The sequence below is a fragment of the Salmo salar genome, unplaced genomic scaffold (genome assembly GCF_965601325.2).
Source record: "Salmo salar unplaced genomic scaffold, fSalSal1 ptg000117l, whole genome shotgun sequence".
Lineage (NCBI taxonomy): Eukaryota > Metazoa > Chordata > Actinopteri > Salmoniformes > Salmonidae > Salmo > Salmo salar.
In genome coordinates this window covers 1,159,657-1,177,500 of record NW_027675317.1, presented here as the reverse complement: position 1 = coordinate 1,177,500, position 17,844 = coordinate 1,159,657, and the positions used below count along the sequence as shown (strand labels likewise).

The 17,844-nt window shown below is 42.1% G+C and overlaps 1 protein-coding gene across 2 annotated transcripts in view; it reads left to right on the top strand.

The window, feature by feature from the left end:
* LOC123741800 (tripartite motif-containing protein 16) overlaps nt 1-225 on the top strand; it is a 10,841-nt gene extending 10,616 nt beyond the window's left edge. For both annotated transcript variants that reach the window (XM_082970906.1, XM_082970905.1), the window contains one exon: nt 1-225. This exon is cut by the window's left edge and continues 1,620 nt beyond it. The gene's annotated coding sequence lies outside the window, so the exon portion shown is untranslated.
* Nucleotides 226-17,844: the final 17,619 nt, after the last annotated feature.

The window sequence follows — 17,844 nt, the reverse complement described above, 5'->3', positions numbered from 1 at the left end:
AGAGATTTAAGGTTTTCATATTTGATAAAATCCAATGTCCATTTCCATGAATCATGATGTCTGGTGTTGATGTAACAACAGGTGGTCTTTTTAATCCACTATCCAGAGTCAGGAACAGATGAAGTTAGGTCTGCTACTGTTCAGTGATTAAATATATATACTTCTGTGAATATATGAACCATTTCCTTCAAAAAATAAACTGCTCACATTCTGGAGATAAACTTTGTAAGGACTGTGTGTGTTTTTTGTGTAAATAGTTTCTGAAAAAAGTGTGTCCAGCTCAAATGCTGATTGTTGTTGTAAATGAGGGTTCTAAATGAGGGTTCTAAACGAGGGTTCTAAAGAGGGTTCTAAAGAGGGTTCTAAACGAGGGTTCTAAATGAGGGTTCTAAATGAGGGTTCTAAATGAGCGTTCTAAACGAGCGTTCTAAACGAGGGTTCTAAAAGAGCGTTCTAAATGAGCGTTCTAAACGAGGGTTCTAAATGTGTGTTCTAAATTGAGAGGTAGCCTGACTGCCATTAGGTACCGAGATGAGATCCTCAGACCCCTTGTGAGACCATATGCTGGTGCGGTTGGCCCTGGGTTCCTCCTAATGCAAGACAATGCTAGACCTCATGTGGCTGGAGTGTGTCAGCAGTTCCTGCAAGAGGAAGGCATTGATGCTATGGACTGGCCCGCCCGTTCCCCAGACCTGAATCCAATTGAGCACATCTGGGACATCATGTCTCGCTTCATCCACCAACGCCACGTTGCACCACAGACTGTCCAGGAGTTGGCGGATGCTTTAGTCCAGGTCTGGGAGGAGATCCCTCAGGAGACCATCCGCCACCTCATCAGGAGCATGCCCAGGCGTTGTAGGGAGGTCATACAGGCACGTGGAGGCCACACACACTACTGAGCCTCATTTTGACTTGTTTTAAGGACATTACATCAAAGTTGGATCAGCCTGTAGTGTGGTTTTCCACTTTAATTTTGAGTGTGACTCCAAATCCAGACCTCCATGGGTTGATAAATTGGATTTCCATTGATTATTTTTGTGTGATTTTGTTGTCAGCACATTCAACTATGTAAAGAAAAAAGTATTTAATAAGATTATTTATTTCATTCAGATCTAGGATGTGTTGTTTAAGTGTTCCCTTTATTTTTTTGAGCAGTATATATAGCACAATACAATCATCCTAACCGGAAAAATGTAGGCTACATTTGTCGTAGCGCTAACTGAAGAAAGATTGACCCAACACAAGCGGTCATATTTTCTAACTCTCGGCTGGCGTGAACTACAATATGAATTAGCTAATAGCAATTACTATGTATAATTAATCACATCACGGGGTGAGCTCACCATTGATCGAAATAATTAGGTAAAACACTTTCTAGAAATCGACAGTAATCCGACGATTAGTTTCAGCGTGCAGCCATGCATTTTTTTCCTCCTAACTCTAACCTGTCTCTCTGTCTGTCTGTCTGTCTTTTCAGTAACACCTCCTAACCCTAACCTGTCTGTCTGTCTGTCTGTCTGTACAGTAACACCTCATAACCCTAACCTGTCTGTCTGTACAGTAACACCTCCTAACCCTAACCTGTCTGTCTGTCTGTCTAGTAACACCTCCTAACCCTAACCTGTCTGTCTGTCTGTGTCTGTCTGTCTGTCTAGTAACACCTCCTAACTCTAACCTGTCTGTCTGTCTGTCTGTCTGTCTGTACAGTAACACCTCCTAACCCTAACCTGTCTGTCTGTCTGTCTGTACAGTAACACCTCCTAACCCTAACCTGTCTGTCTGTCTCTCTGTATAGTAACACCTCATAACCCTAACCTGTCTGTCTGTCTGTCTGTCTGCCTGTCTGTCTGTCTGTCTGTCTGTCTGTCTGTCTGTCTGTCTGTCTGTATAGTAACACCTCCTAACCTGTCTGTCTGTCTGTCTTTTCAGTAACACCTCATAACCCTAACCTGTCTGTCTGTCTGTCTGTCTGTCTGTCTGTCTAGTAACATCTCCTAACCCTAACCTGTCTGTCTGTCTGTATAGTAACACCTCCTAACCCTAACCTGTCTGTCTGTCTAGTAACACCTCCTAACCCTAACCTGTCTGTCTGTCTGTCTGTCTGTATAGTAACACCTCCTAACCTGTCTGTCTGTCTTTTCAGTAACACCTCATAACCCTAACCTGTCTGTCTGTCTGTCTGTCTAGTAACACCTCCTAACCCGTCTGTCTGTCTGTCTGTATAGTAACACCTCCTAACCCTAACCTGTCTGTCTGTCTGTCTGTACAGTAACACCTCCTAACTCTAACCTGTCTGTCTGCCTGCCTGTCTGTCTGTCTGTATAGTAACACCTCCTAACCTGACTGTCTGTCTGTATAGTAACACCTCCTAACCCTAACCTGTCTGTCTGTCTGTCTGTCTGTCTAGTGACACCTCCTAACCCTAACCTGTCTGTCTGTCTAGTAACACCTCCTAACCCTAACCTGTCTGTCTGTACAGTAACACCTCCTAACCCTAACCTGTCTGTCTGTCTGTCTGTCTGTACAGTAACACCTCCTAACCCTAACCTGTCTGTCTGTCTGTCTGTCTGTCTAGTGACACCTCCTAACCCTAACCTGTCTGTCTGTCTAGTAACACCTCCTAACCCTAACCTGTCTGTCTGTACAGTAACACCTCCTAACCCTAACCTGTCTGTCTGTCTGTCTGTCTGTCTGTACAGTAACACCTCCTAACCCTAACCTGTCTGTCTGTCTGTCTAGTAACACCTCCTAACTCTAACCTGTCTGTCTGTCTATCTATCTGTCTGTCTGTCTGTCTAGTGACACCTCCTAACCTGACTGTCTGTCTCTCTAGTAACACCTCCTAACCCTAACCTGGCTGCCTGTCACACGGGGTGTGATCGTTCTACAGTGGTTCCTGAAGCGCTGTGTGATTAGAACACTAAATTGTGCACTACAATTAACTGTGGACCTTGGTCAAACACAGTGCACTATATAGCCTAACACTCATTTAGAACGCTCCTTTAGAACGCTCATTTACAACGCTCATTTACAACACTCATTTACAGCGCTCATTTAGAACCCTCATTTAGAACGCTCTTTTACAACACTCATTTAGAACACTCATTTAGAACGCTAGTTTAGAACGCTTATTTAGAACACACAGTTAGATCCCTCATTACGAACACTAATTTAGAACACTCTTTTAGAACGCTCTTTTAGAACCCTCTTTTAGAACGCTTCTTTTAGAACCCTCTTTTAGAACCCTCTTTTAGAACCCTCTTTTAGAACACTCTTTTAGAACGCTCTTTAGAACACTCATTTAGAACCCTCATTTAGAACCCTCATTTAGAACGCTATTTTAAAACCCTCATTTAGAACGTTCATTTAGAACCCTCATTTAGAACACTCTTTTAGAACCCTCATTTAGAACACACATTTAGAACCCTCATTACAAACACTAATTTAGAACACTCGTTTAGAACGCTCGTTTAGAACGCTCTTTTAGAACCCTCTTTTAGAACCCTCATTTAGAACGCTATTTTAAAACCCTCATTTAGAACCCTCGTTTAGAACACTCATTTAGAACACACATTTAGAACCCTCATACGAACCCTCGTTTAGAACGCTCGTTTAGAACGCTCTTTTAGAACCCTCTTTTAGAACCCTATTTTAGAACACTCATTTAGAACACTCATTTACAACGCTCATTTCGAATGCTCTTTAGAACCCTCATTTAGAACGCTCATTTAGAACACTCAGTTAGAACACTCATTTACAACGCTCATTTAGAACGCTCTTTAGAACGCTCATTTAGAACCCTCATTTAGAACGCTCTTTAGAACACTCATTTAGAACGCTCATTTAGAACGCTCATTGACAACACTCATTTATAACGCTCTTTAGAACCCTCATTTAGAACCCTCGTTTAGAACTCTCGTTTAGAACCCTCGTTTAGAACACTCATTTAGAACCCTCGTTTAGAACTCTCGTTTAGAACCCTCGTTTAGAACACTCATTTAGAACACTCGTTTAGAACACTCGTTTACAACGGACAGTTTCCAATGACGCAACAATCAGCGTTTGAGCTGGACACACTTTTTTCAGAAACTATTTACACAAAACACACACACACAGTCCTTAAAGTTTATCTCCAGAATGCGAGCAGTTTATTTTTGGATGCAAATGGTTCAGATATTCACAGAAGTATATATATATATATATATATATATATATATATATATATATATATATATATATATATAGCACAACACAATCATCCTAACCGGAAAAATGTAGGCTACATTTGTCGTAGCGCTAACTGAAGAAAGATTGACCCAACACAAGCAGTCATATTTTCTAACTCTCGGCTGACGTAAACTACAATATGAATTAGCTAATTGCAATTACTATGTCTAATTAATCACATCACGGGGTGAGCTCACCATTGATCGAAATAATTAGGTAAAACACTTTCTAGAAATCGACAGTAATCCGACGATTAGTTTCAGCGCGCAGCCATGCATTTTTCCCTCACAGAAACCGAAAATAATAAAAGACAAGATGAGTTCGGTCTGTTTATAGTGTTGAAGGGGTGTGTCATCTACCGTCGTTCACATCCCACCATTCATTTCCGGAAGTCCTCAAAAAATGAGTGAACTCTTACTCACCTCATTTTGTTATAACATCTTTGGTCAAACGGATGATTACGTGAAACCCAGAATGCATTGTATGTCAACAAACATGGCTCCATACACATAGCTGGAATTAGCTTAGCTCATCATAATCAGTATAACCTTCAAATAAGTATTTTACACACATAATATGTGCCCATTACAATCTATGCAAGAATCGGAATGCATGATTTGTCACCCAGAATTGAAAACATGTGAATAAAACAGTAAATACACAAATAATTACCTCACAAAACATTTTCTGATGGTGATTTATTGATACAAGTGACGCACGCCGGCAGTCAATCACGTCCCCTCTCACTCTGAGCCATTCAGTGTTGTTGTTTATGTATGTAGCTAGTGAGCTAAGCTGTAGCATTAGCAATGTCTTTCAAAAGGAGACAACTCACAAATGTGGAAATTATGGAGATTTTTTTTACAATTCTGACAATGAGTCTGAGTCTGAAAGTCAGGAATCAGATTCTGACAGTGAGGAGCTGCCCCCCCCCCCCCCCCAACCTTGTAGCCATTGAGAACCCTGAATCTGAGGTTCCCTTGTCCACTGACCAAGTACCAGGTCCCTTTGAAGATGCTGGTGGTGATGGAGGGAGACCGACAGTGGATGAAGTACAGGAGTTCTGTGGTAGCTGGAAGGCCACCAGTCATTTCACCCCTCCTGGCCCTGCTGTTTGTTTTGATGAGTCCCAGTCTGGAGTCCATTTCCATCTGAGGCAGAGTGCTTCAAGTTGTTTCTGACAGAGGAGCTGGTGGGAAACATAGTACAGGAGACCAATCGCTATGCCTTGGAGCTACAGGAGAAGAGAGAGCCAGGAGTGAGGGGGAAACTCGCTAAATGGGTGACAACCACAATGAGTGAAATGTATACCTTCCTGGTGACAGTCCTCCCCATGGGGATAGTAAAGAAGAACTCCCTAAGAGAATACTGGAGCACAGATCCTATGTTTGCAACTCCCTTCTTTGCCACCCTCTTTTCCCAAGACCGCTTCCTAATTCTGCTGCGATGCCTGCATTTCGTCAACAATGCTACTGCCATCCTAAATGACCCGTTATACAAAATAAGAATTGTTCTTATCAGCCTGACTAGGGCTGGGCGATATATCGATATAAAAAATATATCGATATATTTTAAATGTGATATGAAATTAGACCATTTCGCATATATCGATATAGTTGAAATTTGCGCTTTGATCCTTGCTCCAAGCAAGCTGCAGACCCGGAGCTCTCTGCGCTGCTCCCCGCGCCTCCTCTTTCATGCACAGAGGGCGGAGGGGCAGGAACAGACACTTCAACAAACATGGAGGAAGCAACAGCGTCTGCGGAGCGTTTTGACGAGGAATTGGTTAGTAAAAGAAAAAGCATTGGCTCAGTAATTTGGAGATGGTTCGGATTCAAAGTATCAGATGAGCAACAAAATCACGTTATATGTAGGCAGTGCCATAAAAAAAGTTACAGCCAGGGGTGGAAGCACTACAAATCTTTTTCACCACCTAAAACAGTGGCACAAACTGCAATACGAAGAGTGTGTGAAACTGCGCGCTGCAGAAGCCCCAGCCGCAAGCCGTCGACAACCCGAAAAAGCCCCGAAACAAAGCTCACTGCAAACTTCATTTTCCCGCAGTGTGCCTTTATGAAAAGAAAATTGGCAAGTGGTGTACTATAACTACAGCGGTGTCCTATCACATTGCTAAAGATATGGTCCCTGTTGCAACTGTGGAACAAGTCGGATTCAAAAAGCTACTGAAAACTATGGACCCGAGATATGAGCTTCCCAACTACTTTACACGAGAAGCACTGCCACAAATGTCCACTGAAGTCAGGCAGAGCCTTGCTGACCGGCTCGCTAACGGGACCCATTTTGGCGTTGACCAGCGATATGTGGGTCGAGCAGGACAATGTGAGCCTTACATGAAGCGTGACATGTTCACTTCATTCAACGACTGGGGGAGATGAAAACAGCGTCGTGTCTCCAAAACAAGTTATTTCCCCCCAGGATCACACCGGTGAGCATATAGCTGAGGCCTCGCAGGACGCAAGCTGGGAAACTCCAAGAAAAGCATCCGGTTGCTATAACAACCGCCAACGGGAGCGACGTGGTCAGAGCGGTGGAGCTGAACGATGAGGATGCAGTGCTTCGGTCAGACTACACTTGGCTATTGGGGAGTGCAGTGTTTTATTAAGGAGTATTCACATATTTTACTTTAAAGAAAAAAACATATTAAAATATTAGTTTTTCATTATTTTCCTTTGTGTCTGTCTGCAACTTGTTTTGTTTTATGCTGCTGTCTTGGCCAAAAATGGATTAATAAAACACAAAACATAAAGTGCTAAAAGTAAAATCACTTACAATACAGGATGGTAGATTTCAGAACCATATTTATTAGGTTATTGGATAAGAATTAGTGATGCATTGATGTGTTTACCACTTTAATGTTACAGCTGGTAAAGGTGAGGTAATTATGACTTTAAAATGCTGGTAAGCCTGTTGATATCATCAAGGTAACATATTTAGTTATTATGATAGACTATAGTTTTTTCTCTGGATTGAAGAGCCAACTGCAAAGTAACTAGAAACTAATGTTGACACGTAGGTAGGCCTAAACATTGTGGAGTTTTTAGTGGAGTAGAAATATGAAGTAGCATTAAATACTAAGCATAAATACTAAGAACAACAACAAGAACGAAACATCAGTAAATGTACATACAGTATAGTCATCATTTATAAATTATACACAAATAATAATACATACAAATCACTTACAGGATTCAAATTCACAAAATAAATGAATATAATATTTGATATTTATGATTAGGACTGGCGTTGATTAAAAAAATAAACTATGAAACAAGAAAATATTAATGTAGAATATTTCTAAAGCTTGATTTTGGAAAGCACTTAGTTGTATGAGTGTGTTAAAGTGAAAACAGAGTCAAATTTCTCGCATAAGCACATTTGTTTAATAGTTTTTTTTATGATTCTGACAGGACATGGCATGAACGACAAGCGCGTCACCCGGGCCATTTCTCTGTGCAAGAGAATTGTAAGCTGTTTTTGGTACAACTGGAAGAAAAGGAGACATCTTGCTGAAGTCCAGATTCAGCTGGGTCTGCCAAGTCACCAACTCATAACCGAGTCTGCCACACGCTGGGGATCAAGGCAGCAGATGATAGAGAGAGTCCTGGAGCAGGAAGGAGCACTGGCCAAAGTCCTGTCTAATGACAAAAAGACCAGGCACCTTGTCCCTACCTGGCAGGACTTAGAGGTCCTAGAAGCAGTCCAAAAGGTCCTGAAACCTCTCCAGGACTTTACCGATGCTTTGTCAGGTGAGGAGTACGTCACTCTATCATATGTAAAACCTGTGCTGCACCTTTTTAACGAAAGTCTCCTGGCATGTGAAGAGGGTGATAGCGAGCTTTGCAAATCGATCAAGACCGGCATTGTTGAGTACCTCAACCGCAAGTATTCTGACCCAGCCACTACTGACCTATTGGAGATGGCTTCATTTGTGGATCCACGCTTCAGGGCCACCTATATCCCAAGTGAAAAAGTTGATGCATTGAAGCACAGAGCTGTCTTGGAGGTGGAGACGCTACTGGCTGATCAGAGCAGCTGTCAACCGCCTCACCTACGTGTGCCAACTGAGCCTGCAGATGGAGAAGCAGCAGTGGCACCAAAAGCTAAGACACTGGCAAGCTTCTTCAAGCAGCGCACAGCCACCACCACTGCACCACCAACCAAGAGGGAGGCTATTGAAAATGAACTGTCAAGTTACTTGCAGTCCGCAAGTGTGGAGAGTGACACTGATCCCCTCAAGTGGTGGAAGGATCATGAAGTTGTCTTTCCAGCTCTGAGCCACCTGGCAAAAAAAGTATCTCTTGGTACCAGCTACCAGTTCACCCTCCGAAAGGGTTTTCAGCTGCAGTGGCAATATCGTGACCTGCCACAGAGCATCTCTGAAGCCGGATGCCGTTGACAGGCTGGTGTTTCTCGCACAAAATCTTTAAACGAAGGAGGACACGCTTGTCTTCTAATGTCTACCTCAAGACAGCATTACTGTTTATCAAAGTAAAAAAAGAGGGGGAAAATGTTTATTGAGTTGATAGTCTGTTTCTTGTGCAACTGGTTGAGGCTGTTCAGATAAGAAATTGAGTTAACAAAAAGCAAATGGTAATCTCAGGCTGATGTTTAAAACACATTTTCTCAAACTGAGCACTTTATTTTGTTCTTTATTTATATATAATTGCTGCCCTTATTAGGGTTTGTCATATTTTATTATTTTGTAATGTTCGTTATTTGCATCTGTGGATTTGTTAGAAAGGAGAAGAAATCTGTAATTTGATTTTAATAAGCCATTTAAAGTTGTCAAACTAAAAAAAAAGTTGACTTTTCTCATAAATATATATAATATTTATTTCAGAAAAAAATAGGCCTATTTTATTTTATAGGCTATTTTTGTTTAAGATATTTGTATTTATTTAAATGTGCACCTTAAGAAGCTTTGATTTCAAAAAAGGTCGTCCTGTTGTTCTACAGTGTTTATGTTTACATGTTATTGTTATTTGAACAGCTGAGCATTTAATCTGAACCAGGGGCCTGTTGCACAAAACTAGGATAAGGGATTAAGCCAGGATATCTTGGTGATCCTGGCTCAATTGATCCGTAATCCGGTTGCACTAAAGATGGATAGGGGGCAGGAGGATATGTTATGGTATAAATTACCATGGAGATTTATTCTGTGGAGCTAGCCTGCTCCAGACCAGGCTAAATTCCAGGATCTATTTAATCTTATCCCTAATGTCAGTCAGCAGTCACCACAAATGGAAACCAATAGTTATTTCACTGCTCACTATACATTGTTATCACATAACTAGACCCACTGTCATTATTTAAACGTTTGTGATCATTAATTTCAATGATTTTGGATAAAAAATAATTTTTAGATTATGTTGCTATCATTAGATAATTTACAGTTTCCCATAGACTATAAGGCTATATATAAAATGATAGAATATTAGGGCCACAGAGGGGAAAAAAAACACAAGTAATAATATTGTAACCGGTTGTTTTAAAGGAGGACAGTTGTTAAAATGACAGATGTGGGGCATTTCGTGAAATTGTACTTCAGTATGGTTTCATAAACAAAGACATGCTGATGTGCCAGAATATTAAGTATCACATTGTCATAAGTATCAAAACTGTAAAAACAATATGTAGCTTTTCTGCAGAAAGAACCAGCCTCATAAATGTATGACTTTATCCTTTTTCTTCAGTGTGGCCCTAGTACTCTGTCATATAAACAAATACACATTCCATATGAATATAAAAACACAATGTGTAACATTATGTTCCTTTATTGAATAAGGACAAAACAAAGCAGGTAAACCATCAGCTCCTTTCGAAACTGAAGTCACAGTGACTACAAGATGGAAAGCACAGAATCCAAGCATATTATACAAAATGATACATACACATTCAAAGGTCTGTATATAACACACCCTGCATGTCTGCACACTAAAATAAATGCAGGACAAATCCATACACATCAACTGAACAGACAAATGAATGGATGCAGTAGCCTCCCTGCAGCCTTGTATTACACACAGTATACCGCACAAACATCATAAGAGGCCAAATTCGTAAAAAAACGAACCCAAAAAAAACCCAATTCCTCTGCCACCGCAGGACATATTTAACCAAAATTGAAAGCACACATACTAACTAAAATAATTCAACACATATTGGTCCCTCAGCAGCCGACCACTGTCGTCATCAGGGAAGATTGCCGGATTGTCCCAGTCCATGGCTGGTGGCACTCTGGGGGCCCTCTCCTTCCTCAGGCAGGCCACATTGTGGAGGACAGCACAAGCCACAGTAATATCACATGCCCTAACAGGGCTGACCCTTAATTTGTGAAGGCAGTGAAAGCGTGCCTTCAGGAGGCCAAAGGTCATTTCAACTCTGGCCCTGGTCCTGGCATGGGCATGGTTGTAGGCCTGCTGTGCTTCCTGGGGGTCTGTGAAAGGTGTCAGGAGAAAAGGCTGGCAGCCATACCCCCTGTCTCCCAGCAGCACACCAGAGAATTCACCTGTCAACACAAAATCTCATCATTACTACCTCATAAACACAGTGATATTCTTGACACAGCCATGATGGTTATAAATAGGGGTTGTGTGGCTTACCTTGTGATAGGCACTGATAGATTTCAGAGGCCCGAAAGATTCTGGAGTCATGGACTGAGCCAGGCCATTTTGCCACAACATTGCTGATCACACAGTCAGCATTGCAGACCATCTGAAATCATAAGATGAGGAATATTACACCAATCAATGCACATCACTGGCAATGCAGAGTGTTCGTCAATGGACAATATCAAAAAGTTATGTTCACCTGAACATTAATGCTGTGAAAGGATTTCCTATTCACAAAATCAGCCTCATGGGCACCTGAGGGGGCTTTTATCCTTATGTGTGTGCAGTCCACTGCACCAATGACATTGGGGAAACCTGTCACACAAAGTAATGAGTATCCTACTATGTGTTAACAGTTGTCCTGTAATTTGTAGATCCTCTTACCTGCAATCCTATAGAACTCCTCTTTGATGTCACAGAGTCTTCTGTGGCCAGGGAAGGAGATGAAGACATCTGCTAATGCTTTGATAGCCAGACACACACTCCTTATTGTGCGGCAAATTGTGGCCTTGTTCAGCTGTTCTGCATCCCCCACTGAGTACAGGAAGGCTCCACTAGAAAAAAAGCGCAAGGCCACACAAACCATTTGCTCCACACTCAGTGCATGGCTCCGTGCAGTGCGGTGCTTAATCCTGGGACCCAGTAGTCTGCATAGATACCTGATGCCATCTGCAGAAAACCTGTATCTTTCATATAGATGGTCATCAGGGAAGGCCAGTGGGTCCAACCGGTCCCTGAAGACCCTTTCTCGCCTGAAGGCTCTCCTCAGCACAAGTGCTTCTTCATCCACCACATCTCGCACGAATGGGCATGCCATTGTCAGAGCAGAAAGGAACACACAATTTTGGGCCTTCATATAGGCTAGTGGCCACACCTGGTGCTGGGGGGGTGGGCAAAAGAGGGCGATGCCTTATAACGATGACTTGGTTGTACTGATTGCTGGGAAAATAAAAAAAACCTTAGAAAGATGCCACCGTCCTGTGTGCTCACAATAAGAGCTCATATGTCATGGCTCACTTGACTTTACGAGAATATACCTAATTTTTATTTTGAGCTGTGTCATCTTCTTGGAGCTGGGGGAGGAAAGAAAAATAATGATTAATACATTTGTGTTACAGTTAGCATACAGTGTACATTGAAGGCATATCTCACCTCCCTCTCAAGTTTTTTTATTTCAAGGTCCAGTTTCCTAATTGTCCTCTTTTTTATTTCGGACTCCAGTGCAAGATTTTCCATCTTTTTCTTCTTGTACTGAATGTCTATGTCTGCCAGTTCTATTTGGCGCCGGAGGTGGTTGCCATACAACTTTCTGATAGCTTGTGAGCTCTGTGAACACAATACAATTAGCGCAGCTGGAATTTGGCAGGATGTGGTGTCCTTTTATTAATACGCACTGTTGCCAGGCTGGTTTTCCCACTGTATAGCATCTGGGTCCTGTAAAAGAAATTAGATTTTTTGATTTTGATGAGGACTCCTCACCATTGTAGAGTAAATAGTACTTTCACAGTCTTAACATGATACCTCATGCCTTCTGGAATCCAGAGAGATGGTCTCCTCCTCATCATCGTCTCCATCATGTGCTGTTGCTGCTGCACTGGGGCCTTCACCCTATCACATTTAATCGGATTCATATTGAAGCTAGTAGACAAGACATGCCAGGCCTACAGTATGCCTTTGATGGAGTACTCACTGGATCAGCATCGTCTGGTGCTTGTGCTGGTGGCTCTAACAGGAACACAGTGCTGCCAGACACTGCAAGGCAATAGGTAAACCAAAGTCAGACAGTCCAAATTGATTCAATATGAATGTGGTTGTATCCCATGTAGAGATGGAAGGACATACCTTGAATGAAGCGGGTGGCATCTTGGGAGGAACCTATGCTCGTCTCTTTCCCCCCAGGGATCCCCTCTAAGACGGGCCTGCCTTTATTTAGCTCCAAGGCCATGTCCTCTGCTGGGGTAAGGTCAGCCTTTGGTGACCCACCACCCGTGCCTTGTCTGTGGGTATTCTTTTTCACTGCTAAAACAGTACAGACAATGTGTGAGCAGGCACCTTCTGGGTACAATATATGCTTGTGCTTTGTTAAATATTAGTCAGGGACCATACCATTCTGCAGAATGTTCTTGTATTTGATTTTGACCTGCTGCCATGTCCGTTTTGGCCCGTTCATGTTTAATCTACACACACACACACACACACACATTTAATGGAGTCACACTGCAAAAAATTACTTGGTATTTTTGTCTTGTTTTCAGTAAAAATATCAAAAAATCTATCATAGCTTTATACAGTGTGATGGAGTTACTTTACACAATTTCACTCATATCTGCAGTGCATTTCAATTAAAAATTTAACCGTTTCATAATTACAGTACAACTGCATTTTTGGAGATGTGAATTAAATATTTGAATTGTAATTGTGATGTTTCAGCGGAGCGGTGACTGTGTAATTGTGCACTACTTACGCATTCAGGCGGTCTGCAATACTTTGCCACGCTTTTTCTCTTTGCTTTATCACTGTGGCGGTGTTGCCTTTCTTCTTAATGATATATTTTACCTCCTCGTATGCCTCCATAAGGATTTGTGCTTCCGACGGGGAAAAGTACGCGGCTCTAGTTGCCATGGTAAATCAGTTAATCTGTGATCTGTGGCGGGGTCTATTTGAGTGAGCCGTGAGCGCGCACCTATCCAGGATTGGTTTCACCTGGCTTAATGAATCCGTGTCTGCTCATCCTGGCTTGGTCTTTGTGCAACCAATTAAGCCTGGACGCACATGTTTTGGCTTCATTGAGCTCAGCTGAGTCATTTATCCCGGATGTCTTAATTCTACTTTTGTGCAACAGGCCCCTGAGCATTTAATCTGAACCAGGTGAAGAGCCCTGTTTATTATTTATTCATTTGATTTTTCAACTGTTCACTGAAATAGCCGCTTTCAATAAAACTACTTGAGACATGTCATATCTGGCTTTGACTTTGACTGAACATTTGCTCTCACTTTGCGGAAGAAATATCAGGATATATATCTTATATCGATATTCAGACTAAATATATCGGGATATGACTTCCCTCAAACTGCTGCTCAAGGTAGTCGCACACGGAGGCACTGCAAAGTCTGCCTGTCTGGCGCCAGGAGAAGTAAGCAGAGGAAGATGACAAAATACACGTGTTTAGCTTGTGATACACCTCTATGTGTTTCACCATGCTTTGAGGAGTATCACATGCTCAAGCATTATTGAGCACATCTGCAGCAATAAGTGACTGACTGACCTGACAGGTGACTTGACAGGTGACCTGCCATGATACTATGCCTTTAGAGGTGGGGGTGGAAATGCAGTTGTTGTTCAGTCACTGCATGAATATTAAATATGGGTTATGCATATTCCATTTTTTTTGTCGTCTAGTAAAACAAGTTGTTGTTGAACCAACTACCAATACTTCAATAAAATAGACGACTATTACATATTGGCCTATGTGTTTTCTTGCTGTGTTTCCATCCAGTAAAACTGTTAAGGAGAGAACGTTAGCATACAAAAGCTGTCCTCAATCTTCAGCTGGAAAGATGTCCAGTTCCAGTTATGATATTGGCAAATACTGTTTGTGGTTTCTGAAAGTACAGAATAAAGAGGAATTATTCATTAGAATACAATATAAGGATATAGCAATAAAACAATATTACAAATAACATAAAAATAGTTTATTGCATTGACAAAATCACAGATTTGAGTTATAACAGTAAGAAAGTAACTTTTGAGCTCCACAAGGGGGCAAGGCAGGGCAGAACAGAGCCATGCTGAATAGACCAAATAAACAAACCATGGTCATATGTTTTATTTTATTTAACTAGGCAAGTCATTTAACAACTAATTATTATTTACCTATGACGGCCTACACCGGCCAAACTCGGACAACGCTGGGCCAATTGTGCGCTGCCCTATGGGACTCCCAATCACAGCCAGTTGTGATACAGCCTGGATTTGAACCAGGGAGTCTGTAGTGACGTCTCTAGCACTGATGTGCAGTGCCTTTGACCGCTGCGCCACTAGGGAGACATAAGGCCATGTAGCTTCAAAATACAACACAAGATAATACTTCTCTGACGCAATTAGCATTGTTTTACAGAGCTGATAGAAAAATGTAGCTAGCTACCTAAGCACGATTGAATATAACACCATAAAGGTTATAAAATGAGTAACGTTACCTCACGTGTCCGCGGTTATAAAGAATATACACAAATCTATTATGCTACAATAGAAACGACATACGTAATAATGCACTTACTTTGATAGAAACGCACACATTTCCAAAGTTATTATTAGTAAGGAAAACAATGAGGGCAACAGATGGAAAATGTCAACACGTGTGCAGATCCTGTTCTGACGGGAGATGAGCAAATGTCTGCAGACTTGAACTGCACAAACAATTGGAAAGTGCTTGGGGAATTTTGTCCGGGTCAGAAATGTCCCAAAAATTAAATTGTCCGCAAAAGTAAAAAAAAAAAGGACTATTTTTATGTGAATGAATGAGGTAGGCGGAACACACCTCAATTCAAACTGTTCTTAGAAAATAAAAACTTGTTAAGAAAAACATTTGAAATTGAAGTTTGAAAACAGCCTATAAATAAAAACAGTCTGCGTGCTTTGGTTTGAGGGCAGCGCGGATTAAATGCACTGTTACGTAACAATCACATTCTGGAATGGAGAGAACATTCTAACATCACGAGTATAAAAAACTCACGCTGGGGCGACCGATAGAGATATTAGGAACTCACTAGGGGCCACCGATAGAGATATTAGGAACTCACGCTGGGGCGACCGATAGAGATATTAGGAACTCACGCTGGGGCGACCGATAGAGATATTAGAAACTCACGCTGGGGCGACCGATAGAGATATTAGGAACTCACGCTGGGGCGACCGATAGAGATATTAGGAACTCACGCTGGGGCGACCGATAGAGATATTAGGAACTCACGCTGGGGCGACCGATAGAGATATTAGGAACTCACGCTGGGGCGACCGATAGAGATATTAGGAACTCACGCTGGGGCGACCGATAGAGATATTAGGAACTCACGCTGGGGCGACCGATAGAGATATTAGGAACTCACGCTGGGGCGACCGATAGAGATATTAGGAACTCACGCTGGGGCGACCGATAGAGATATTAGGAACTCACGCTGGGGCGACCGATAGAGATATTAGGACCTCACGCTGGGGCGACCGATAGAGATATTAGGACCTCACGCTGGGGCGACCGATAGAGATATTAGGAACTCACGCTGGGGCGACCGATAGAGATATTAGGAACTCACGCTGGGGCGACCGATAGAGATATTAGGAACTCACGCTGGGGCGACCGATAGAGATATTAGGAACTCACGCTGGGGCGACCGATAGAGATATTAGGAACTCACGCTGGGGCGACCGATAGAGATATTAGGAACTCACGCTGGGGCGACCGATAGAGATATTAGGAACTCACGCTGGGGCGACCGATAGAGATATTAGGAACTCACGCTGGGGCGACCGATAGAGATATTAGGAACTCACGCTGGGGCGACCGATAGAGATATTAGGAACTCACGCTGGGGCGACCGATAGAGATATTAGGAACTCACGCTGGGGCGACCGATAGAGATATTAGGAACTCACGCTGGGGCGACCGATAGAGATATTAGGAACTCACGCTGTGGGGCGACCGATAGAGATATTAGGAACTCACGCTGGGGCGACCGATAGAGATATTAGGAACTCACGCTGGGGCGACCGATAGAGATAATAGGAACTCACGCTGGGGCGACCGATAGAGATATTAGGAACTCACGCTGGGGCGACCGAGATTTTTATGTATTATTATTTGTGTATAATTTATAAATGATGACTATACTGTATGTACATTTACTGATGTTTCGTTCTTGTTGTTGTTCTTAGTATTTATGTTTAGTATTTAATGCTACTTCATATTTCTACTCCACTAAAAACTCCACAATGTTTAGGCCTACCTACGTGTCAACATTAGTTTCTAGTTACTTTGCAGTTGGCTCTTCAATCCAGAGAAAAAACTATAGTCTATCATAATAACTAAATATGTTACCTTGATGATATCAACAGGCTAACCAGCATTTTAAAGTCATAATTACCTCACCTTTACCAGCTGTAACATTAAAGTTGTAAACACATCAATGCATCACTAATTCTTATCCAATAACCTAATAAATATGGTTCTGAAATCTACCATCCTGTATTGTAAGTGATTTTACTTTTAGCACTTTATGTTTTGTGTTTTATTAATCAATCTTTGGCCAAGACAGCAGCATAAAACAAAACAAGTTGCAGACAGACACAAAGGAAAAATAATGAAAAACTAATATTTTAATGTTTTTTTATTTAAAGTAAAATATGTGAATAGTCCTTAATAAAACACTGCACTCCCCAATAGCCAAGTGTAGTCTGACCGAAGCACTGCATCCTCATCGTTCAGCTCCACCGCTCTGACCACGTCGCTCCCGTTGGCGGTTGTTATAGCAACCGGATGCTTTTCTTGGAGTTTCCCAGCTTGCGTCCTGCGAGGCCTCAGCTATATGCTCACCGGTGTGATCCTGGGGGGAAATAACTTGTTTTGGAGACACGACGCTGTTTTCATCTCCCCCAGTCGTTGAATGAAGTGAACATGTCACGCTTCATGTAAAGGCTCACATTGTCCTGCTCGACCCACATATCGCTGGTCAACGCCAAAATGGGTCCCGTTAGCGAGCCGGTCAGCAAGGCTCTGCCTGACTTCAGTGGACATTTGTGGCAGTGCTTCTCGTGTAAAGTAGTTGGGAAGCTCATATCTCGGGTCCATAGTTTTCAGTAGCTTTTTGAATCCGACTTGTTCCACAGTTGCAACAGGGACCATATCTTTAGGAATGTGATAGGACACCGCTGTAGTTATAGTACACCACTTGCCAATTTTCTTTTCATAAAGGCACACTGCGGGAAAATGAA